Consider the following 25,574-nt stretch of genomic DNA (forward strand, 5'->3'; position numbering starts at 1 on the left):
GATACGCAATTGACGTAAGGGGATCTGCGGTATGGAAAAGTCGCGGCTGAAAAGTGAGCGTTAGACCCTATTTTGAGTGACTCCAAATACCGGAGTTAGCCTAAAACCAGCGTTAGGAGCCTCTAACGCTGGTTTTCACGGCTAACGCCAAACTCCAAATCTAGGCCAAAGTAAACTGATTAACTTCTCATATATTAAACCTCAAAGACTAGCTAAGTTGAAAAAAGAGGAGGGGCGATGTTTTCACTGTAGAGCAGACTTATTGCATTGTTTTTGGATATGCCCTAAGATTCGCCAATTTTGGAATAAAGTCATTTATTGGCTTAACAAATTGATATCACAAAAATTAACGCTTCTCCCCCAAAATATATTTTTCCTTCTTCTCCCTGCAAATCAGATTATTTTAGAACAACGCCAACTCATCTATGCTACTATACTCATAGTAAGGAATTTAATATAGCAGCACTGGAAGTTGCGTAAGTGCCCTAGTATAGAAGTATTTGTTCAGACAGTCTATACACAGTTAATTATAGAGCAACTTAAGGTTGATGTCACCAATTCCTTAAAATTTACCAGTTATTTTAAGAAATGGCTACAAGTAATTTTGTTACTTCCCTACCCAGTACAAATTCAAATTATACGCCCATTACGAAAGGCTGAAGTATTCCGCATAGCAATACAGAGTGGTTTTCTTCCCGCCTACTGGAGGGTGGGGTGAGTGGAGTTGTGGGGTGGGGGGTCCCCTTTTATTTTTTTCCCCCTTCTGTGTTTTCCTTTTTGTTTGTATGTATGTTTTTCTTTATAAAATTTAAAAATGTCAATATACGAAGACAAGTGTAAGATCTGTCATCCATCTATTAATAATTGCAAATATAATAGAATTCTTGGTATTATAGACAGGAAGTAAGAATCTATACTTGTTTAAGTTAGCTGATACATGTCGCACAAAGTGTATTGATTATGAAGCTATGACAAACTAGTCTTGATATGGGGGGGTAGTTATCAAGCCGCCAACCTCAAATACGCTGGAATTACGCAGCAAATTTGTGGCGAGGCTGATTCGCCTTAGTTATCAAAGGCTAGAGACCGGCAAAAGTATAATTTTGTGACGTAAGCTTCGATCCGCCGGACTCAGTCCGACACAGATCGATTCTTTCGTCACTCCAGATGTTCCGCACACAAGTGCGGCACAATCTGACTACTTTTGCTAGTTATCAAAAAACTAGCAGGTACGCTCGGCACTTTTCCGGCCCAGCGTACCTGGTTTTCAATACGCCGCCCTGGAGGCAGCGCATCCCATAGGAATCAATGGGAGTCTGACCATAGCGAAAGTACAAGTTCGCTGCTGCCAGATATCCCATTGATTCCTATGGGAGCTGTCTACATCTAACACCCTAACATGTACCCCGAGTCTAAACACCCCTAATCTGCCCCCCCTACACCGCCGCAACTAAATAAATGTATTAACCCCTAAACCGCCGCTCCCTGACCCGCCGCAACTATAATAAACTTATTAACCCCTAAACTGCCGCTCCCGGACACCGCCGCAACCTATATTAAAGTTATTAACCCCTAATCTGCCCCCCTGCACCGTCGCCACCTATAATACATTTATTAACCCCTATCCTGCCCCCCCTAACTTAAATATTAATTAAATAAATCTAAATAATATTTCTATTATTAACTAAAATAATCCTATTTAAAACTAAATACTTACCTTTAAAATAAACCCTAATATAGCTACAATATAAATAATAATTATATTGTAGCTATCTTAGGATTTATTTTTATTTTACAGGTAACTTTCAATTTATTTTAACTAGGTACAATAGCTATTAAATAGTTATTAACTATTTAATAGGTTACCTAGTTAAAATAAAGAGAAATTAACCTGTAAAATAAAAACTAACCTAAGTTACAATTACACCCAACACTACACTATACTTTAATAAATTATTCCTATTTAAAACTAAATACTTACCTGTAAAATAAACCCTAAGATAGCTACAATGTAATTAATAATTATATTGTTGCTATTTTAGGATTTATATTTATTTTACAGGTAACTTTGTATTTATTTGATCTAGTTAGAATAGTTATTAAATAGTTATTAACTATTTAATAACTACCTAGCTAAAAGAAATACAAAATTACCTGTAAAATAAATCCTAAACTAAGTTACAATTAAACCTAACACTACACTATCATTACATTAATTAATTAATTAAATAAATTAACTACAAATAACTACAATAAAATACAATTACATAAACTAACTAAAGTACAAAAAATAAAAAAAGCTAAGTTACAAAAAATAAAAAAAATCAGCCAATCAGATTGAGCTTGCATTCTATTGGCTGATCGGAACAGCCAATAGAATGCAAGCTCAATCTGATTGGCTGATTGGATCAGCCAATCGGATTGAACTTCAATCTGATTGGCTGATTCAATCAGCCAATCAGATTTTTCCTACCTCAATTCCGATTGGCTGATAGAATCCTATCCGCCAATCGGAATTGAAGGGACGCCATCTTGGATGACGTCCCTTAAAGGAGCCTTCATTCGTCGGTAGTCCGTCGGGAAAGAAGGATGTTCCGCGTCGGCGGGATGAAGATCGATCCTGAAGAAAGAAGATTGAAGACCCCGCTTGGAAGATGACATAGGCCGGATAGAAGACTTCTTCAGCGCCGCTTGGAAGATGACATCGCCTGGATGGAAGACTTCTTCAGCGCCGCCTGGAGGATCACTTCATTGGATGGAAGATTTCTTCAGCGCCCCTTGGAGGATTACTTCTGCTGCTCTGGATCTCCTCTTCAGTTCCATCGGTGGCTCGGATGAGTGAAGACAACTCAAGGTAGGATGATCTTCAGGGGATTAGTGTTAGGTTATTTTAAGGGGGGTTTGGGTTAGCTTAGGGGTATGTGGGTGGTGGGTTTTAATGTTGGGGGGGGGGTTGTATTTTTCTTTTACAGGCAAAAGAGCAGTTTTCTTTGGGGCATGCCCCACAAAAGGTCCTTTTAAGGGCTGGTAAGGTAAAAGAGCTTTGAACTTTTTTAATGTAGAATAGGGTAGGGAATTTTTTTATTTTGGGGGGCTTTGTTATTTTATTAGGGGGCTTAGATTAGGTGTAATTAGCTTAAAATTGTTGTAATATTTTTTAAATGTTTGTAACTTATTTTTTTTATTTTTTGTAACTTAGCTTTTTTTATTTTTTGTACTATAGTTAGTTTATGTAATTGTATTTAATTGTAGTTATTTGTAGTTAATTTATTTAATTAATGTAATGATAGTGTAGTGTTAGGTTTAATTGTAACTTAGGTTAGGATTTATTTTACAGGTCATTTTGTATTTCTTTTAGCTAGGTAGTTATTAAATAGTTATTAACTATTTAATAACTATTCTAGCTAGCTAAAATAAATACAAAGTTACCTGTAAAATAAATATAAATCCTAAAATAGCTACAATATAATTATTAATTACATTGTAGCTATCTTAGGGTTTATTTTACAGGTAAGTATTTAGTTTTAAATAGGAATAATTTATTAAAGTATAGTGTAGTGTTAGGTGTAATTGTAACTTAGGTTAGTTTTTATTTTACAGGTAAATTTCTCTTTATTTTAGCTAGGTAGCTATTAAATAGTTAATAACTATTTAATAGCTATTGTACCTAGTTAAAATAAATTGAAAGTTACCTATAAAATAAAAATAAATCCTAAGATAGCTACAATATAATTATTATTTATATTGTAGCTATATTAGGGTTTATTTTAAAGGTAAGTATTTAGTTTTAAATAGGATTAATTTAGTTAATAAGAGAAATATTATTTAGATTTATTTAATTAATATTTAAGTTAGGGGGTGTTAGGGTTAGTGTTAGACTTAGGTTTAGGGGTTGATAAATTTATTACAGTGGCGGCGGTGTAGTAGGGGGCAGGATAGGGGTTAATAAATTTATTATAGGTGGCAACGGTGTAGGGGGGCAGATTAGGGGTTAATAAATTTAATATATGTTTGCGGCAGGGTCCGGGAGCAGTTTAGGGGTTAAACTATTTATTTAGTTGCGGCGAGGTGCGGGATCAGCATGATAGAGGTTAATAACTTTATTATAGAGGGCGGCGGTATAGGGGGGGCAGGATAGGGGTTACTAGGTATAATGTAGGTTGCGGCGTTGTCCGGGAGCGGCGGTTTAGGGGTTAATACATTTATAAGAGTTGCAGCGGGGTCTAGGAGCGGCGGTTTAGGGGTTACTAACTTTATTGAGTTGCGGGGGGCGCCGGTATAGGGGGTAGAACAGTGTAGTATAGTGTGGGTGCTTAGTGACAGGCTAGCAATAAAGCTGTGAAAAAGCCGAAGACAGCGAGATCGGATGAGTGATAACTCTCACAGTCCGCTGCTCATCGCCCCGTACTTGGTGCGCGGCTTTTTGACAGATTTATTGATAACTTAGGAATATTTTTCAGGTCCGCGGCGGCGATGGTAGGCAAGCTTAGGCGGGCGTATTGGGCCGGCGAAGGCAGGAAAGTTGACACGTTGATAACTATCCCCCATGGTATCTTATTACTGTTATACTGTCTAATGTTTATTTTTTATTTTTTTTGTAATACCGACCAGAGGTCACTTTTTCTTTCTTGTGATATGTATATTGACGGATAAATAAATATTTAAAAAAATAAATAAATACCTTGAGATGTTTATACAAAAGGTTTAGTTATGCATAATGAAACAACTTTTCAATATACTTTTGTGATTTATTTTGCCCCTTTTTATGTCATTAAGCTCTGAAATTGAGCAATTCCTAATTCTTAGAACGTGAAATGCACTCTGCTGACTTTGCAAGGCCAACCCTGCTGCATATCTATTCTTAACTGGCTTTAACTGATAACAACTGCAAAACAATGTATTTTATACTCGATTTATGAAAGTGGCTTGCCTTGTTTTTTATCATCAAATTTGCTTTGTTCTCTTGGTATTCTTTGTTGAAAGCTAAATCTAGGTAGGTAGGCTCATATGCTAATTTCTAAGCCCTTGAAAGCCTCCTCTTATCTCAGTGGATTTTGACAGTTTTTCACAGCTATGAGTCAGCACTGATTGGCTAAAATGCAAAATAACTGAAATAAGGGGGCAGTCTGCAGAGGCTTAGCTACAAGGTAATCACAGAGGTAAAAATGTATTATTATAAATGTGTTGGTTATGCAAAACTGGGGAATGGGTGATAAAAGGATTATCTATCTTTTTAAGCAGTAACAATTTTGTAGTAGACTGTCCCTTTAAAGTTGGAATTATGGGGGGGGGCTTGTAGCCGTTCAAAGACGGAGCTGTAATTGCTTAGCTCCGTGAATCACTGCTCAAATTTGGGTGAAAGCAAAGCAAACAGAGCCCCCAAAGTTGCCATGAATTAAGGTAAAAGCGACAAGAGTGCACAGAAAGAGGATGGAGACATAAACTAAACACTCCGATGGTAAAATAATAGCGCTTAAGGCAGAAAGGGTTGGAAGCCGGTCGCCATCTTAGCCACGAGGTGCGACAGTCTACGCTTAGAAGATACACCTAAACAAGGCAGCCGATCTGCAACGGAGGTAGACGGACACATCACCTCGGACATAAGGATACAGTCCGACATCCAAGTAAGACAATTTGGCCACATACGGTCATGATTAAAATAATATATAAAGGGAAACCAAAAACCGACAATAAGGGCAGCAAGGGGAGATGAAAACATACATGTGGCTAAATGCTGACTGAGGGTTACATAAGCCTCCATATATTAAGGGGGTTGTATAGAAAGATCTCTCTTCTACAATACTATAAAATATAATGCAGCCTATTAAAGCAGCAGAAGCTTACAATACTTTGAACTCAAAGTCACTCAATGTCTGTTATGGAACCTTTTTGCTAAAAAAGCATACAGTAAACAACATAAGATAATTATATTTTGTAGCCATAGATAGGTGTAGGTCACTTAATCTAAACCACGGTGTACAGATAAAGATTAGACCAGACACCATATGGCTGATATGAAAAGAGCAATGAAAAGTTGTATATAGCTGTTACACAGGCAATCTGGGATGTTTATTTACTGAAAGCAGAACTGTTTCAAGCAACATGTGCTTCTCTCTATGTGTACATAATAGGAACTTACTTCCTGACTAAAACAACTACAAGACATTCCTGACTGGGATGTGGGAATATATAAAAGACTTTAATATATACTGAAAATGGAATAGGGAAGACCCCAAGAATCATTATACCCTAGCAATAACTGCAGATGAAAGGAAACAGTTAATCAATAGGGGAAGCATATAGCAGCAACACAGCGACACGCAACTTCAACCCAATTATACCTAATTTACACACATCTGGGTGCAAAAAAGCCAACACACTTACACAAGAGATATTTCTTTGTCTGTAGACCAGGAACTAATCAAGCTATTTGGTTTGTTGGCACACCCCTGCTGCCATGTCGGTCAGGAAACAAAATAAGCCCTCCCAAGGGCCCAAAACACCAGCAGCTACCTTGTTTTTCAAACCTGCAAAAGGGGAAAGAGCACCTGAAATTGCCAATAACATTACAGAGGAAGATGTGGACTCTGACAAAGACTCACAGATTAATGACGAGGATTCTATACTCGCTACAAAAGCTGACTTACGAGCCCTAGTGACTAAGCAGGACATTAATAAGAACTTTGACAAACTTTGGGAGAAATTTGACTCCTTCCAGAATACTGTCACTAACAGCCTTGCAGAAATAAAACACGACATCACAGAACTAGGCTCCAAAGTGGATATCCTAGAGGAATTTGAAATCACCACTACAGAGGATTTAACAACTCTTAAAAAGCAACTGTCTGAACAACAGCAAGAAGTGAATGAGATGCAGGACAAATTAGAAGACCTCGAAAATAGAAGTCACAGATGCAATCTGCGGTTGAAAGGGATACCAGAATCCGTCCCTGTGGACGAATTACACATTTATCAACACCAGCTTTTTAAGGCAATCACGGGCGAAGTGGAGGATGGAAAATTCCAACTAGAAAGGGCTCATAGAGCACTGAGAGCCAAGCCGAAAGAAGATGCCCCACCCAGGGACGTAATTGTAAAATTTTTCAGGTTTCCAGAGAAAGAAGCAATCTTAGCGGCAGCTAGGAAAAACCCTACTTTTAAATTTTAGGGGACAGTTATCCAATTTTACCAGGATCTCTGTGTCAAAACGCTACAGCGAAGATTCCATCTGAAACCACTCACTACACTCCTGAGGAAGAATCAAATCAGCTACCGATGGGGATTCCCCTTCAACCTACACATCTTCCACAATGGAAAATCTCTAAGCCTGAAAGAACCGACAGAAATCCCAGTGATCTGCAACAAATTACAGTTGGAGGTTCCAGATTTACCACAAACCAAACTCTCAGAGGATACATCACAGAAACCATCTGGCTCTGGTCAACCACAAAGGCAAAGGTGGACCAGGGTAACGAATAGAAAAACCAAGACATGACATCTCTTCTATATAGACAATCTAAGGGTTTGTTAATTATGTTCTGCACTTGATAAATGTGAAGGGTGAGATACCACATTCTTCTTTTCATTATTTTCATCCCAGGTCGGGAGGCTGGTTCAAATTGGTATTTACTATGGTTCTATAGACAAATAGAGGGGTAGACTAAAACACCTAGATGCAAGATACCTATGATATGCAATGTTGGGAGATACCTAATTATCAGACTGGCTAAGATAGAAAACCTTACATTTTTCTTAACATACAATAGGCTCACAAACAGTGAAGGTAAAATGTTTTCACAAAATGTTTTTTGTATGTAAAGGGGGAGGGGGATGGGATTTCTTTTTTTTCTTTTTTCTATATTTAGCTCTTAATTGTAGGATGAATATGCTTTTTACTATTGACAATGTCTATGTTTTTGTTACGGTTTATGTTTTAATATATTGTTCTGCCTGCTTGACTGAACAGACTAGGAGAGGAAGCACATATCTGCAATGGCTAAGGAAGGTTACTACAATTAAACAGAAGGTGGATCCAGGGGAGGAGCCCCAGGCTGGAAACTGTAAGTAATGACAGGTGACATCAGGCTTATCACACACAATGTAAGGGGCCTAAACTCAGATCTTAAACGCAGGACGGCAATGAGCCAATATTGTAGACTAAAGGCTAATATTATATATTTACAAGAAACACACTTTACCAAAGAGGTAGTGCCGAAGTATTGGTCGAGATGTTTTAACCAACATTATCACTCTACAACAGATAAAAAGAAGAGGAGAGTATCAATTTTGCTTCACCATTCACTGGGATTTGTAGTGGAGGAGACAATCAAGGACCCGGAGGGGAGATGTTTGATAATAAGATGGAGACTCTGAGACAAACAGATAGTTCTATGTAATATTTATGCACCCAATGAAACACAGACTTCTTTCTTCTCCCACATTTCATATTTACTAACTCAGTGGTCTCAAGCTCGGATACTGATAGGGGGGGATTTTAACATATCAATGTATGCGCACTTAGACACAAACGGGAATAAACTGACTCAGAAACAGTTGAGACAAAACTCCCTGGTCAAAAAAATCAAAGAGGTTTTCCAATCACAGAACATAATAGACTCTTGGGACACACTATATGGCAAAACCACAGATTACACATATTACTCTCCTGCCCATAAAATCTACTCCAAACTGGATTATGTTTATCTGAGCCAAATATGGATCCCAGATTTAAAGGCCTCAACTATCCATGCATGTGCATGGTCAGACCACTCTATAGTCCAAGTGGATATTAAAGAAACATTCCAAACCAGCGCAACTCTCTCTTGGAATTATGACCCTTATGTTCTACAAAACCCAACAACACACAGTTCCATATCTCGCGCATTAGCAGAGTACTAGGAATTAAATACAGGAACCACTACTAACCCGATCAATGTCTGGGCAGCACACAAGCCCTTCATTAGGGGATTACTCATCAAAGAAAAGGCTGCTTTAACTAGGGCGAATAGATCCCAAATTGACTCTTTACAAGCACAGATAGACACCCTTACTAAACTACAACAACAAAATCTAGCTGCAGCAACTTTTCAAGAATTGCTATCTAAAAGATCAGAACTAGCAACAATTCTAAATAAAGCGTCTCTTAGAGCAGCACATAGGTTGAAATCGCAATACTTCCTGTATTCCGATAAACCAGATAAATACCTAGCGCATAAACTTAGAGAAAATACTAAATCCTTTGCGATACCATATCTACAGAAAACAGACGGAACTTGCACTTTGAATCCCCAGGAGATAGCGGACAGCTTTGCCCTTTATTATGCCCACCTTTATGACGGAGAGAAAACTACTCATGACGACCACACTAGACAACTGCTACATAAATTTTTAGAGGACGCTAACCTTAAGCACATAGACCAAGAGATCAATGACGACTTAAACAAAGGGGTGTCAACCAGGGAGGTACTCATGGCCATTAAGGAACTTAAACCAAGAAAAGCTGCTGGCCCAGATGGGTTTCCAGGAGAGTACTACCAACTTTTTAAATCCATTTTAGTCCCACACATAGAGAAATTCTGTAACGACATTTTACAAGGCAGGGAAATCCCAAAATAAATTTTGCAGGCCAAGATAGTGGTGATACCGAAGTCAGGAAGGAACCCTAAATTATGTCAAAGTTATAGACCTATTTCCCTAATTAATCAAGACATAAAGATCTTTACAAAAATTTTAGCTAACAGACTCAAACTGTACCTTCCTGACCTAGTTCACCCAGATCAGATGGGGTTTATTTTAGAAAGAGAAGCACCAGATAACACCAGATGTATGATCTCCCTGGTTGACTACCTTAATAAGACGCCAACGCCTTCTCTGATCCTATCTCTGGATGCAGAGAAGGCGTTTGACAGAATAGACTGGGAATTTATGATGGATGTTTTGGCAGAGTTGGGATTTAGGGGACCCTTCGTACAAGCTATTAAGAGCATCTATTCCCACCCCACAGCCCATGTTAGAGCGGCTGGTTATCAGTCAAAGCTCATAGAAATACGGAACGGGACAAGACAGGGCTGCCCCCTTTCACCGCTCCTATTTGCACTATGCATAGAGCCATTGGCAGCTAGGATCTGTTCGACTCCAGAAGTCCATGGAGTCATGATAGAGGGGAATGAATTCAAAATGTCCTTGTTTGCGGACGATGTCCTCCTAACCTTGACTAAACCGACGATATCCCTAACACATTTATATCAAATACTACAACAGTACTCGGCTATCTCAGGATATAAGATCAATTTAGAAAAGTGTGAGGCACTATCGATTGCCCTCCCAAATCATACTAAAAAGGTAATTGAAACCAATTTCACATTTACATGGGCTAAAGAGGCGATTAAATATTTAGGAGTCAGAATCTCAAGTGATATCACAGAATTATATAAATTGAATTATGTCCCTCTATATAAGACAATTAGGAAGGAGATAAACACCTGGAGGATAGGCGGGTTCTCTTGGTATGGGCGTCTATCAGCCATTAAAATGAACATTCTTCCAAGATTGCTGTATCTTTTCCGGGCCCTACCAATTAAAATCCCCTTACTGGAACTCAACAAACTACAGACTGACTTGGTGGGTTTTTTAAGGGGCAACAAAAAAGCTAGAATCTCTTCCCATATATTACTACAACACAGACAACTTGGGGGGGTGGGAGTCCCAAATTTACTGAACTACTACCAAGCGGCTAGACTAGCACAGACGACTTTATTGGGTAAAACACCAAATGACGTTGTGTGGGTACGAGTTGAGACCCTGTTGTCAGGCTGTAAACATCCAGACGACATCCTGTGGGAGCAGGCGGGACAGACATCTAGGGACAAACAGACCTCGAAACTTACAGAAGAGATTATGTCTCTGTGGAACTCATTATCTATGTCTCTTCAATTGCTTCCAGCAAAATCACTGATGAGACCAGTTAGAACGATTATAAATTCAGACTTTCACTCACAAATGGGAAAGTGGGAAAATAAAGGGCTTTATAGGGTAGCTGATTTCCTACATAAAGGTAAGATTGCTACATACCAACAAATACAGGAGAAACTAACACTGGAAACATTACACTGGTTTTTATATTTACAAATAGCATCAGCTATCACAAAGGCTATACCCCGAAACCCTAGACAGAGTTTGACGATACTAGAGCGTTACTCTAGTTCCAAGGTTAGAAACAAAAAGCTAATTTCACACATATATATAGCGATACAGAAGGCCAAGACTACTTCTAAAACTCCTCTAATGGAGAAATGGGAACTAGACACAAATAAGACACAGACAAAAGTAGAATGGGAGGTAGTCTTCCAGACAGCCGGGAAGGAACTAATAAGCACAGACTTTAAAGAAAACTGCATTAAATACACCTTTCGGTGGTATCTCACTCCGATAGTCACATCACATTACACTCCAAATGGCAGTAAAAACTGTTATAGAGGGTGTGCGGAGACGGGGAGATATATTCATATGTGGTGGGACTGCCCACAAATAAAACAGATATGGACTAACCTATCTAACCTATTAAGTGAAGTATTATCTGAAAATATCACACTGACAGTGTCTCAAGCACTACTAAATGAACACATACAATCTTTTAACACAACTACAAACACCTTCATTTGCACCCTTTGCACTGCTACCAGGATATGTGTGGCTAAATACTGGAAGACAGGGGCACCCACAAGGGGGAGGTAATGGAGAAGATCAAAACTACTTACATGATGTCTGAATCAGCTTCTTTTATACAAGCTAACCATGACCGATTTTTAAGAGTATGGAACTACTGGATACTGAAAGGATTCTAACAAATTTTGACTTTAGTAATAACATACCTGGATACCACATAACATAGGCGATCAAAAAGGAAGGCACGGGGATATAAGACACTGACTGAACATAGAGACCCGTGTTTGACAATGAGACTGGGGGCTCCTTTCCTGGATTTGCAGTAAGAAGTTTAAGGAGACAGGCAAGTTATTCAGTTTTTGTTTGGTTTTTGTGTTAAAATGTTTGCAATTTAATGTTTTAATTTTTAGGTGGGGAAAAGGGGAGGTTTAGATGATACATTTGAGAGATATGAGGAGAGAGGGGATATCAAAGGAAAAGATCTTTCAAAGTTTTTTCTCTGGATACTGGATTCGCCTCTCTCTCAAGAAACCTCCATGTAGGAATTCGGACACACTGATTAGCAGATCCTCCTGGACTAACCTAAGATATGATACAGATACACTTAGAAAGTCCCTCTTTTGGTAATCACAGCAACGCAACTATAAAGGACATTGGGTTGAGAAGCCCTCCACTGGGAAGAGGAGGGAAGGGGGTCTCCTTTTGATGATTAATATGTGATGTACAATGCCCTTTTTTCTTGTGTGTTCCGCAATAAAAATTATTTCAACTAAAGTTGGAATTATGTAACTTTTTTGACTTACATGAAATGATAAGGAAATGTGATTTTGCTTGCATCTTCATGTACTTGCATGCTGCTTTGGTGAGTGATAATGGGGTATATTAAAAAAGGAAAAATGTCTGTAGGAGCAAATGTAAATACTTAAAGGGTCATGAAACCCTTTTTCTTATTTTTCATTATTCAAATAGAGCAAGTGATTTTAATAAAGTTTTCAATTTACTTATTTTATCCAATTTGCTTCATTCTCGTGGGATACTTTTTTGAAGAAGCAGCTATGCACTACTAGGAGCTATCTGAAGATATCTAGTAAACCAATAAAAAGAGGCACTTTGTGCAGCCACAAATCAGCAGCTACTTCCCAGTAATGCATTGCTGCTTATGAGTCTATTTAGATATGTTTTTAAACTAAGGATAATAAACAAATATGTAATTTAGATAATAGAAGCAAATTGGAAAGTTGTTTAAAATCAGATGTTCTGTCTAAACCATGAAATAAATATTTTGGGTTTCATGTCCCAGAAAAAATCTGTGCCAAAATGCATAGGTAACATACTTCCTGTTGCAGAGAAAGGTATTCATAGTGCTACATTGTTCACTTAGCACTCACCATTGAGATGAGATTATTTAACCCCTTAACCTCTGAGCCATTCACACCCCTGTGTTGAGCAAGTTTGGAGTTTTTAGATGCTGCTCACATTTAAGCCTTACCGTAGGTCATATGCAGTAAGTAACCACACATATTATGTACTTTTTTCAGCAAACCCAGCAGAGTCAAACTATACTATTATTTTATGTATATTTTTGTAACACAATAAATCTAATACAAAAAGTGTGAAAAAGTGCATATTTTTCTTTAAAATGAAGAAACACTGATTTAGTATTAAAGAACAGGGGCTAATATAAAAGGATTTAGATTCCATGGTAATTCAAAATAATCTCACAGGGTAATAGGAATAGAGCGTTGAATCTCCTGATATCTCTCTCAGATTACCAGATTACCTACTGTCTCTCTGCAATTCCCACTTGTAAATGCTCGCACTACCTCCAACTTAATGTGTCTAAAACTGAGCTGCTTCCTATTCCCCCCTCTTCGAGACATTTAAAACCTACCGTTTCTCTTACAGTTGGAGACTCTATTCTCAACAACCCACCCCAGGTCCATTGTCTTGGGGTCACATTTGACCCCGAGTTCACAATCATTCCACATATACAAGGGCTCATCAAATCCTGCCGTGCACACCTATGTTTACTTTCCAGAATCAGACCTTTCCTTATGCAAGCAACTACAAAAATACTAGTTTATTCCCTCATTTTGTCACACATTGACTACTGCAATCTACTTTTAAATGGCCTTCCAAAACACTGGCTCCAATCTATTTTGAATGCTTCAACTAGTCTCATCCACCTAAGTCGCCAATCTACATAAGCTGCTTTGCTCTCGCCAGTCTCTACACTGGCTCCCCATACACTCTAGAATACAATTCAAATATTAACTCTAACCTATAAAGCACTCAATAGCCTCACTCTCAGATATATTTCCTCTCTTATCTCTTAATACTCTTCAATCAGCCTCTGACCTACGTCTTTCCACTCCTAGTATCTCTACTTCCCTCTCTCACCTCCAAGACTCATGATGCGCTGCTCCTGTCCTCTGGAACTCTCTATCCCGCCCCATCAGATTGTCTCCAACCTTGCATAGCTTCAAACACTCCAATTTTATTTTTCTTCCTGATTCAGATAGAGCTTCTGTAATCTGATTTATTTAATTCTCTTGGTATCTTTTGTTGAAAAGTATAACGTGGTAAGGTCCGGAACTGCTGATTGGGGGCTGCAGATATATGCCTCATGTTATTGCCTCATTCTATGTGTTCATCTCCCAATAGTGCATTTTTGCTTCTTCAATAAAGGATACCAAGAGAATGAAGCAAATTAGATAATAGAAGTAAATTGGATTTTTTTTTTTAAATGGTGTGCTCTGACTCGTGAAAGTCCTGTCCCTTTAAGCCTAAATTTTGAAACAACTTTGCTGGTAAAAATGTAATCTTAATTATAACAATGTATTATAAAAAAGGCTGACAATGTAAAAAGGAGACTTCTATGTCAATTCAAATCAGTATTCTAAACAAAATTATTAGCAGATCTCTTTCAAGTCTTATCTATTTGAATGTATACTCAGTCTACCTGCCTTGAAAGGAGTAATATTCATTTATGAAAAGGAAGACTTAAATCCTTACACCCCCTTCTTTCCAGTGCCCATAGGGTTGCCTTGTGTCCAGTATTCAATCCGACAGTCCAGTATTTCAGCAGTGTGTCCAGTAAAATCTCTACAAACAAAATACTGGGCACATTTTTAATTTTTTTTGTTAAAGTTTTTTTGAGTGACATCTAAATTTTAAAGACCTCCTGTGCCTCCATATTATAAAAATATGGCACAGAAAAAAAGTGACAGTGCACTCAGTGTAAAAACATTTTTTATTTTTTTTGCTAACATCTAAGGGAATACAATCAATGCTCAGCTGTGAAAAAAATCATAAATAAGGGCCGATTTATCATGGCCTGAATGGGGCCAAATACATCTGTTTCCGTACTAGCCTTCAGGCTCGCTGGAAACAGGAGTTAAGAAGCAGCGGCCTTAAGACCGCTGCTCCTTAACTTATCTGCCGCCTCTGAGGATCGCTACAGCGGATCATGTCCACCAGGCACATGATAAATCGGTCCCTTAGTGTGGTCAAGGTTGGTGCCTAAGGTAGACCTTGTCCTGTATTTTTGTGAAGCATAACTGGTAACTCTAAGAGGGGGCCCTAGTGTTGGTGAGGCCTTAGGCAAAATTCAAATATGAGGCTTTTCTTATGTTTAATTTTTACTACCAATCAAGGACTGTACTTTAATGCATTGTATACTTGGTCTTGTACAATACCTTTCACTCTTTCATTCTTTTTATTTTATTTTTAGATTATAATTTATGTTTTGGTCTTCCAATGTACCAAATTTCTCAATAATAATCCAATAGAAAGAGAAAAAAAAAGGCGAAAGAAAGAGAGAGAAAAAAAGAGAGCACGGTGAGAGAGGGGAGGGAGAAACAGACACATGGGGGTCTCCACTTCAGCCACACTCCTAGGTCTGGTAATAGACAAGGAGGTGGTGTAGGTATTTTACTTTCCTCTCGTTGCACCTTTCAACAAATACAGCCCATCTCTTCCCTCACATTTCCCTCATTCGAAACCCACATGATTCGCTTATTCTCTCCTCTTTCTATACATGTTGCAGTCATATACTGTCCTCCTGGATCCTCAACTCAATTTCTAGATCACTTGGCTGCCTAGCTACCTTATTTCCTTTCCTCACACACCCCTTCCCTCATTCTTGGTGACTTCAACATACCTCTTGACAATCCCACTGCCTCCTCTGCAAAACAACGTCTGCAACTCACTTCCTCTTTCAGTTTGTCACAACGGACTGATTCTCCCACTCACAAAGATGGTCACTCCCTTGACCTGATCTTTAGCTATCGATGCACCCTCTCAAACTTCACAAACTCCCCCTTTCCTCTTTCTGACCACCATCTCCTTACTTGCAACATATCATCCCTCCCTACAACTCTCCCTCCTACTGCTCCTCACACCAAACTTCACAGAAGCATTATGTCATTAGATCAACAACAGCTTCTAATTCCCTCAAACATCCTTCTCCTCCTTTTCCTGCCCTGACCAATCTATCTGCCACTATAATTCCACCCTTACATCCGTCCTTGACAATCTCGCCCCTCTTACCATAGCTCGGTAATCAAACACTCATCCTCAGCCCTGGCATACTCCTCTGACATGATACCTACGCAGATGTTCCCGTACTGCTGAGTGGCACTGGAGAAAATCTAGGAGTTCAGCTGATTTTCAACATTACAAATTTATCTTGAACTCCTACTACTCTGCCCTTAATTTCCATAAGCAACACTACTTCTCTACTCTTATCTCTAATCTTTCTTCAAACCCAAAAAGTTTGTTCTCCACTCAATACTCTTCTCCGCCCTCCCCCACCTCCTAATACAACCTCTCTGTCAGCTCAAGACTTTGCCAAACACTTCAATAACAAAATCGACTCCATCAGAAATGAAATCAGCTCTCAACATAATTCCATTCTCTCACCCCCTCAAATGCTCTCAATCAACCACAATCCACATAACCTTAAACTTAGCTCATTCTCCCCTGTTACTGAGGAAGAAGTTTTCGGCACTTATACTGCGCTCTCACTTCACTACCTGTACCCTTGACCCTATCCCCTCACAGCTACTCCCCTCCCTCTCTGCCACCCTTACCCCTATACTCACACACACTTTTAACCTCTCCCTCAGCACCGGTATATTTCCCTCATCACTGAAACATGCACTGGTCACACCTATCCTCAAAAAACCTTCCCTTGATCCTACCTTCTCGAAAAACTAGCTTATGCACGCCTATCCCATTTCCTTACAATAAACTCTTTCCTTGACCCATTGCAATCTGGATTTCGTCCTCATCACTCTACAGACACAGCAATTGTTAAGGTTACCAATGACCTACTTACAGCAAAATCAAAAGGCCACTACTCTCTGCTTATCCTCCTTGATCTGTCCGCAGCCTTTGACACTGTTGACCACCCTCTTTTGCTCCAAACCCTCCAATCCTTCGGCATATGTGACACAGCCCTCTCGTGGCTCTCTTCCTACCTGTCAAACCGTACCTTTAATGTAGCCTTCTCTGGGGCCTCCTCTGCCCCGTCATCACTTTCTGTCGGAGTACCGCAAGGCTCTGTCCTCGGTTCCCTTCTCTTCTCAATCTAAACGTCATCACTAGGTTCCCTAATAAAGTCCCATGGTTTACAATATCATTTGTATGCCGATGACAGACCTTTCTCCTTCCTTGCTAACCCGTGTCACTAACTGTCTTTCTCACATCTCCAACTGGATGTCCTCTCACTACCTCAAGCTAAATCTCTCCAAAACTGAGCTCCATATTTTCCCCCCTTCTTCTAAACTCTCCACCCAGAATCTCTCTATAACTGTCAACATCTCTATCATTACCCCTACCCTGCATGCCCGCTGTCTCAGGGTCACATTTGACTCAGATCTTTCTTTCACTCCTCACATTCAGTCATTGGCTAAAGCCTGCTGCTTCCACCTTAAAAACATCTCTAAAATTAGACACTTCCTTACACAAGACACAACTAAGATTTTAATCCACTCTCTCATTCTCTCCCGCCTCGATTACTGCAACTCTGTCCTCTCTGGTCTCCCCATCTGCCGCCTAGCTCCTTTACAATCCATAATGAATGCCTCTGCCAGACTCATCTACCTTACACGTCGCTCTTCATCTGCTGCACCTCTCTGCCAATCCCTTTACTGGCTTCCTCTTGCCTCTAGGATCAAACACAACATTCTCATTCTGACATACAAAGCCCTCAACTGCACTTCTCCCCCCTATATCTCAGACCTTGTCTCCAGATACTCTCCCTCCCATCCCCTTCACTCTGCTCACGACCTCCTACTCTCCTCCTCTCTTGTCACCTCATCACACTCCCATTTACAGGACTTCTCCAGACTGGCTCCCATCTTGTGGAACTCTCTGCCTCACTCCACAAGACTCTCTTCTAGTTTTAAAAGCTTCAAGTGCTCCCTAAAGACTCTGCTGTTCAGGGATGCATACAACCTACACTAACCTTTCTTTATACCAGTTCCTCTCCTCCATTGCTATCCCCTGAACCCCCTTAGCATGTAAGCCTAAGAGTCCAGCTGTTTGTTGAACACCTTCTTAAGAGCTGACTACAACAGTGCAACTCTTGGCAGGGCCCTCTACCCATTTGATCCCTATAATTGTTTTGTACTCCGCATTTGTTTATAGCGCTGCGAAATCTGTTGGCACTCTACAAATAACCGATAATAATAATAATAATAACAGAGAGAAAGAAGGAGTAATTGAAAATAGAGGTGGAAGGTAGGGTTGGGCGAATGTGCTGAAAGTGTAATTTGTTTGATAGAACAAATAGTTCTGTGGACATTCGTTTTGAACAATCGAATGTTGATAAGAATGAAAATGCATTAAAATTCGATGATCTGAATGTTATTTCCAGTTTTCGAATGTTACTTTCATTTTTGAATGTTCATAATTAGATTGAATATCCATATTCGAAATTTCGAATGTAACATTCAATTTAACAAATTCAAATATAACATTTAAAGAAAGCGTTAGAAATACTATTACAAATTGTCAGCCGTATAGAATCAGTCCAGGATTGGACCCAACTGCTAACGTGAAAAAATAAACACACGCTTGCACGCTGAGAGGAAACCAGGACGTGACCCACTCAGGAACAAAAATGAACTGGTTAATTTGTAGAAAAAGAAAACTGTACTCACAGATGCAGGTATTCAGTTGGAGTTTTAAAACAGGCAGAGGATAAGGCAGTTGAGAGATCAAATGAAGCAGTGGACAATGTCCCTTTAATCAAGTACAAGAGGCATATTTAAGAAATGTCTTGCAGACCTGATCTGACAGTGCGGATCAGGTCCGCAAGACATTGCTGAATGCGGAGAGCAATACGCTCTCCGCATTTAAAATTGCACCAGCAGCTCACAAGAGCTGCTGGTGCAACGCCGCCCCCTGCAGACTTGTGGCCAATGGGCCGCCAGTTGAGACCTGTCAATCAACCCGATCGTACTCGATCGGGTTGAATTGTTGCGATTCCTGTCTGCCTGCTCAGAGCAGGCGGACAGGGTTATGGAGCAGCGGTCTTTGTGACCGCTGCTTCATAACTGTTGCTTCTGGCGAGTCTGAAGACTCGCCAGAAACACGGGCCGTCAAGCTCCTTTCGGAGCTTGATAGATAGGCCCCCAAGGATGAGGCAGCAGATTTGTCAGGCAAAGCAATGGTCAATGTCCCTTTAATCAAGTATAAGGATGAGGCGGCAGAGTAGTCAGGCAAAGCAATGGTCTGTGTCCCTTTAATCAAATATAAGGATGAGGCAGCAGAGTAGTCAGGCAAAGCAATGGTCAATGTCCCTTTAATCAAGTATAAGGATGAGGCAGCAGAGTGGTCAGGCAAAGCAATGGTCAGTGTCCCTTTAATCAAATACAAGGATGAGGCAGCAGAGTGGTCAGGCAAAGCAATGGTCAGTGTCCCTTTAACCAAGTATAAGGATGAGGCAGCAATGTAGTCAGGCAAAGTAATGGTCTGTGTCCCTTTAATCAAGTATAAGGATGAGGCAGCAGAGTATTCAGGCAAAGCAATGGTCTGTGTCCCTTTAATCAAATCCAAAGATGAGGCAGCAGAGTAGTCAGGCAAAGCAATGGTCTGTGTCCCTTTAATCAAGTATAAGGATGAGGCAGCAGAGTAGTCAGGCAAAGCAATGGTCTGTGTCCCTTTAATCAAATACAAGGATGAGGCAGCAGAGTAGTCAGGCAAAGCAATCGTCTGTCTCCCTTTAATCAAGTATAAGGATGTACTCACAAGCCAGGAAGCAGAAGCAAGAATGCAAAAACGGGCACCGGAGCGATGTCCCGCCAATGCTTAATGACGTGAAGGGGGCGGAAACAGGAAGCCGCGTCACGCAGAAACAGAGAGAGATCCGGGAGCCGCGGTGACACAGAGATGATCGGATCAGATCATGACACAAATATATCAATTTGAATTTTTCAAATTCAAATATTGCATGATTCAAATCGAATTATTAGAAAAATTTGAATTTAATATTACATTTAAAGTAAGCATTGGAAATACTATTACATTAAACGAATGTTAGAATGTTGTACAAACATTTGAAATTCCAAACGAATGAACAAATGTGTTACAATTTGTTTCATTATTCGATTTTGTTGCAAAACATTAGCCCATCCCTAGTGGAAGGATGAGAGAGCAGAGAGAAAAGAGAGAGAGGGTGAAGGAGAGATAAGAAACAGTGGAAAGAGAATGAGTGGAAAGAAAGATAAAAGGAAGAACAAGAGAGGGGGAGAAAGATAGAGGAAGGAGAAATAGAGTCAAAGAGAGAATGGAGAGAGAGGAGATAGAGTGGGAGAAAGGAGAGAGGTAGATTGAAGCGAGAGGAGCAGTAGAGAGATATTGAAAAGAAAAAAGAAAGTGAAGAGAGTAGAAGTAGTAAGAGAAAGGAGAGGTAAGAAAGCAAAGTTAGTGAGAGAGATAATAGAAAGAATGGAGGGTGAGAGAGACAAAGGTGGAGAAATACAGGAGGGAGTGAAGAAGGAAAGCAAGTAAAAAGGAGAAGAGAGTAAATAAAGAAGTGCATGGGAGGGGAGAGTGTGAGAGAGGAGACAGAGAGTATAAGAAAAGTTAATAGCAGTGTATCACCTCTGGTTGCAGGGGTTAAAATGTTTATAGCGCAGTGCTCCTTTCGCTTTTACATGTTTATTGTTGCCTGTGTCCCCGCTGCCTGCTGAAGCTGACAGCACCGCACAGGGGGAGGCAGAAGGTGGAGGGAAGTGAGGAGTCTGCTGAAGCTGACAGCACCGCACAGGGGGAGGCAGAAGGTGGAGGGAAGTGAGGAGTCTGCTGAAGCTGACAGCACCGCACAGGGGGAGGCAGAAGGTGGAGGGAAGTGAGGAGTCTGCTGAAGCTGACAGCACCGCACAGGGGGAGGCAGAAGGTGGAGGGAAGTGAGGAGTCTGCACTTGATAGCCAGAGAACCTGCAGTTGTGTAAGAGGCTGGGAGGGTTAGAATATCCGTCTGTGTCAGGAGAAAGTTGATGGGCAGAGCCACTATACTACTCAAAACTAACATCCCAGGGGCAGAGAAAGAAAACAAACAAAAACAATTTTTTCCCTACTCGCGCAAACACAATCGCATTTTCTCAAGTGCACTAACTGGACAAGAAATATTAATATTTCCCATTACAATATTCTTCAGAAAGAAGAACATTTTCTTTTTATTCATGTTTCTACATATATCTGATGCTTTTTTGGTAAAATATGTATCTTTACCTATCTATACTATAATTGCGTTTGTAATGTCTGTCGCCGTCTGCAATTCAAAGGAATGTTGGCAGCGCAAGGCAGCCAACAGAATATTGGCTGCACGCACAGCCAAAAGAATTCACCCAGGTGGATTCCGAAAATGGCAGGGTGGTGAAAGAATCCACTGAAGATGGATTCATTCACCACCCTGCCATTTTCAAAATCAAATGGGATGCAGCGAAGGCAAATGGAGCATTACAAAAAAAAAACAAAAAAAACACCGCCCGCACAAAGTATAACAAAAAAAAAAAAACCTAACGTCCCACACACCTAAACTGCAAACCCACACATCGCAAAATAGTAAAGTAATTAACCCCTAATCCGCAAATAACCTAACATATTAATCCCTTAACCGTCAACCACCCACATCGCAATAAACCTAATTACCCTATTAACCCCTAAACCGCAAAACCCCCACATCGCAATAAACCTAATTACCCTATTAACCCCTAAACCACAAAACCCCCACATCGCAATAAACCTAATTACCCTATTAACTCCTAAACCGCAAAATCCCCACATCGCAATAAACCTAATTAACCTATTATCCCCTAAACCACACAACCCCCGCATCGCAATAAACTTAATTACCCTATTAACCCCTAAACTGCAAAACCCCACATCGCAATAAATCTAATTACCCTATTAACCCCTAAATTGCAAGACCCCCACATCGCAATAAACCTAATTACCCTACTAACCTCTTAAACTAACCTAACACCCCCTAAATTAAACCCAATTACCTAAATTAAAAAAACTAAATTAGAATTAAAATAAAAAACCTAATTACTTTAAAAATAAAAAAACTAAGTTTAAATTAAACTAAAATTACAAAAAAATAAAAAAGTCTAACATTACAGAAAACAATAAACTAATATTATCAAAAATACAAAAATTAAACCTAATCCCTATGAAAATAAAAAAGCCCCCCCAAAATAAAAACACCCCCTAATCTAATGCTAAACTACCAATAGCCCTTAAAAAAGCTTTTTGCAAGGCATTGCCCTAAGTTAAACAGCTCTTTTACAGTTACAAAAAATTCTAAGTCCCCCCTAACAGTAAAACCCACCACCCACCAAACCCCCCAAAATAAATAAACCTAGCACTAAAAAAAACTAAACTATCCATTGCCCTGAAAAGGGCATTTGTATGGGCATTTGCTGCCCATCCCTAATCTTTAAAAAAATGTTTTTAAAAAAAGCTTTAGTCTAACCCTCAGGTTAGTACTCACGGTTGCTGAAGTCCGGGGGAAAAGGACCTCTTCTAGGCATTGAAGTCTTCTTCCAAGCTGCCCAGATCTTCTTCCAAGCGGGGACCTCTTCTTCAGAATAGTTATTGGAATTGCAGATGCTGAAGTCTCACTGAAGCTGCAGTTAGAGCCTGATTTAACATTAGATGGGGCTATTAGGATGGCCCGCCAGAGTGAACTGGTGAAAAAGCAGAGTGCTGATATGAGGTCTGAGAGTATTGTGGATGAAGTGCAACAGTTCAGGAAAACTGCTAGTGAAAGGCACAGTGTGAGCGGTAGATCTAAAATAACGGATAGACCTAGAAGTGGATGGGCGCAGCATGCCCGATGCACACGGTGCAACCGTGTCCATGATCAGAGTGCTATATGCCCGGCCAGAGATAAAAGATGCAGAAAATGTAACAGAATGGGCCATTTTGAAGTGGTGTGTAAAACTGAATACGTTAAGGAGATGCAGGTGGACAGTGACCAGGAGGGTCAGGAAGTGTCTTTTGTGGGGTCCATTGTGGAACGGCCAAGCTCAGAGGAAGATTGGAAAGTTACTTTTACTGTAATGGGAGCCAAAGTTGATTTTAAGATTGACACAGGAGCAGATATCACTGTAATGTCTTTTGCTGCATTTATGGCAAAGGTTACTACAAACGTCCATAGTCCTGGTGGCCGCATTGATTGTGTAGGGAAATTTCTTGCCAGCTGTGAGTACAAGCAAAGAAAGTTCACTATGTGGGTGCATGTGATTTGTGTTAGCAATTTATTGAGACGAAAAGCAGCCTGTGACTTGGGCCTCGTGGCCAGAGTGAATGAGATTTCTGAAGATATGTTTGGCGAGTTGGGCCTACTGAATTGCAATCCAGTCCGTATAGCACTTAAAAGTGACGCAGTCCCATACAGTATTTCTACTCCCCGTAGGATTCCGTTCCCGCTCATGCCTCAAGTGGAGAAGGAGCTTATGCGCATGAAGTCTATGGGGGTTATTGAAGAGGTTGTTGAAGCGACTGATTGGTGTGCCCCCATTGTTCCGGTTGCAAAGAAAAACGGAAAGGTGCGCATCTGTGTGGACCTGAAAAGGTTGAATGAGGCAGTGAAGAGAGAGAGATTTGTGCTGCCGACATTAGAAGATATAGCTCCAAAGTTGGCTGGGGCGAAGTTCTTTTCCACATTAGACGCTTCTAGCGGCTTTTGGCAGATCCCCCTGGATCCAAAGTGCTGCAAACTGAGTACGTTTAACACACCGGTAGGTCGGTTCTGCTTCTGCAGACTCCCCTTTGGGATATCCTCTGCTCCGGAAATCTTTCAAAGGGAAATGAGTTCTCTCCTGAGTGACCACGTGGGCACAGCGGTTGTCATGGATGACATTCTAGTCTATGGGTCTACAGTGGAGGAGCATGATCAGCATTTAAGTTGTGTGCTACAGGCTATCAAAGAGTCTGGGCTGAAGCTGAATAAAGAAAAATGCTATTTTAGGAAAACTGAATTATGTTACTTTGGGCATATCATCAATGGGGATGGCATCAAGCCAGACCCCGAGAAAATTTGTGCTATTGAACAGATGAAAAGTCCCTCTGATTTACATGAGCTGAGACAGATATTGGGCCTTGTAAATTACGTGGGTAAGTTTCTTCCAGATTTATCAACAGTTTTACACCCTATCACAGAGTTGCTTAAGAAAGATGATGCCTGGGTCTGGGGACCTTCACAAGAAAAAGCTTTTATGCAGGCCAAGTCCCTGCTGGGGTCTGCCCCGGTGCTGGGGTTCTACGACCCTTCAAAAAAGACTGTGGTTAGTGCCGATGCAAGCAGTTATGGGTTGGGGGCTGCTCTCCGGCATTTGAATGAAAATAAACTATAGCCCATCGCCTACTGTTCCCGCACACTGACGGCTGGGGAGTCAAAATACGCTCAAATTGAGAAAGAGTGCCTGGCTGCAGTTTGTGCCTGTGAGCGCTTTCATCGTTATCTAGTGGGCTTGGAGAAATTTAGTCTGGAAACTGACCACAAACCGCTAGTCCCTCTAATCAACTCTTATGATATCGACAAAACACCCTTAAGATGCCAGAGACTTTTAATGAGACTGCTCAGGTTCAATGTTCAGGCAGTGCATGTGCCGGGGAAACAACTGGTTGTGGCGGATACACTATCCAGGCTCCCGCTGGCTGCTGCAGAAGAATCCTCCACTGAATCTGAGGTGAAAGTGTATTTTTATTCAGTTCTGGCCTCTAAGGGCTCCATGTACTAAGCCGTCAATTCATCCGTCATTTTAGACGCGGATAAACTCGCCGTTACTCGCTGCGGGCGAAATGGTGTCCGCTGTCACTATGTACTAATAATCCCCCAATAAATAGACAAGTCTAGCCCGCCGCGAGCAGTGGCGGATTATTGATAAATTTGACGCCTCACTCGCCGCGGCTAAGCTGATGTACTTAACTTTCAGTTGAATTGTCTGGCCAATTATTAACACGTGACATGCAAGGTGTCACGAACATCATAGTAGTAGCGGGAATAGAATTTTGCTCCTATAAAAGTTCAACTTATCTAAACAACTTTATTATTGTTCAAAATTTTTTGAAGAGTGATAACAGAGCGTTATTTTTGTAATATTTATTTACAATTTGGATATGGCTTCATCTGGATCTGATAATATATAAATATTAATATAAAAATAATTATAAAGATTGACAACTATACAATACAAATTTAAAATATAGATTACTCTTTAATTACAGTCGACAAATTTGGCGCAATTTATGTACATGGAAATGAGAGACAAATTAGACGCCAGTTATGCTGTACAATGCTGATATTACTGCCTTTTATATATGTCTAGACTGGCATCTAGATTGACTTTCCTATTGTTTTCTACCTTGCCCGCCACCTAAAAGGTGGT

Source organism: Bombina bombina, chromosome 1 (assembly GCF_027579735.1).
Source record: "Bombina bombina isolate aBomBom1 chromosome 1, aBomBom1.pri, whole genome shotgun sequence".
Classification (NCBI taxonomy): domain Eukaryota; kingdom Metazoa; phylum Chordata; class Amphibia; order Anura; family Bombinatoridae; genus Bombina; species Bombina bombina.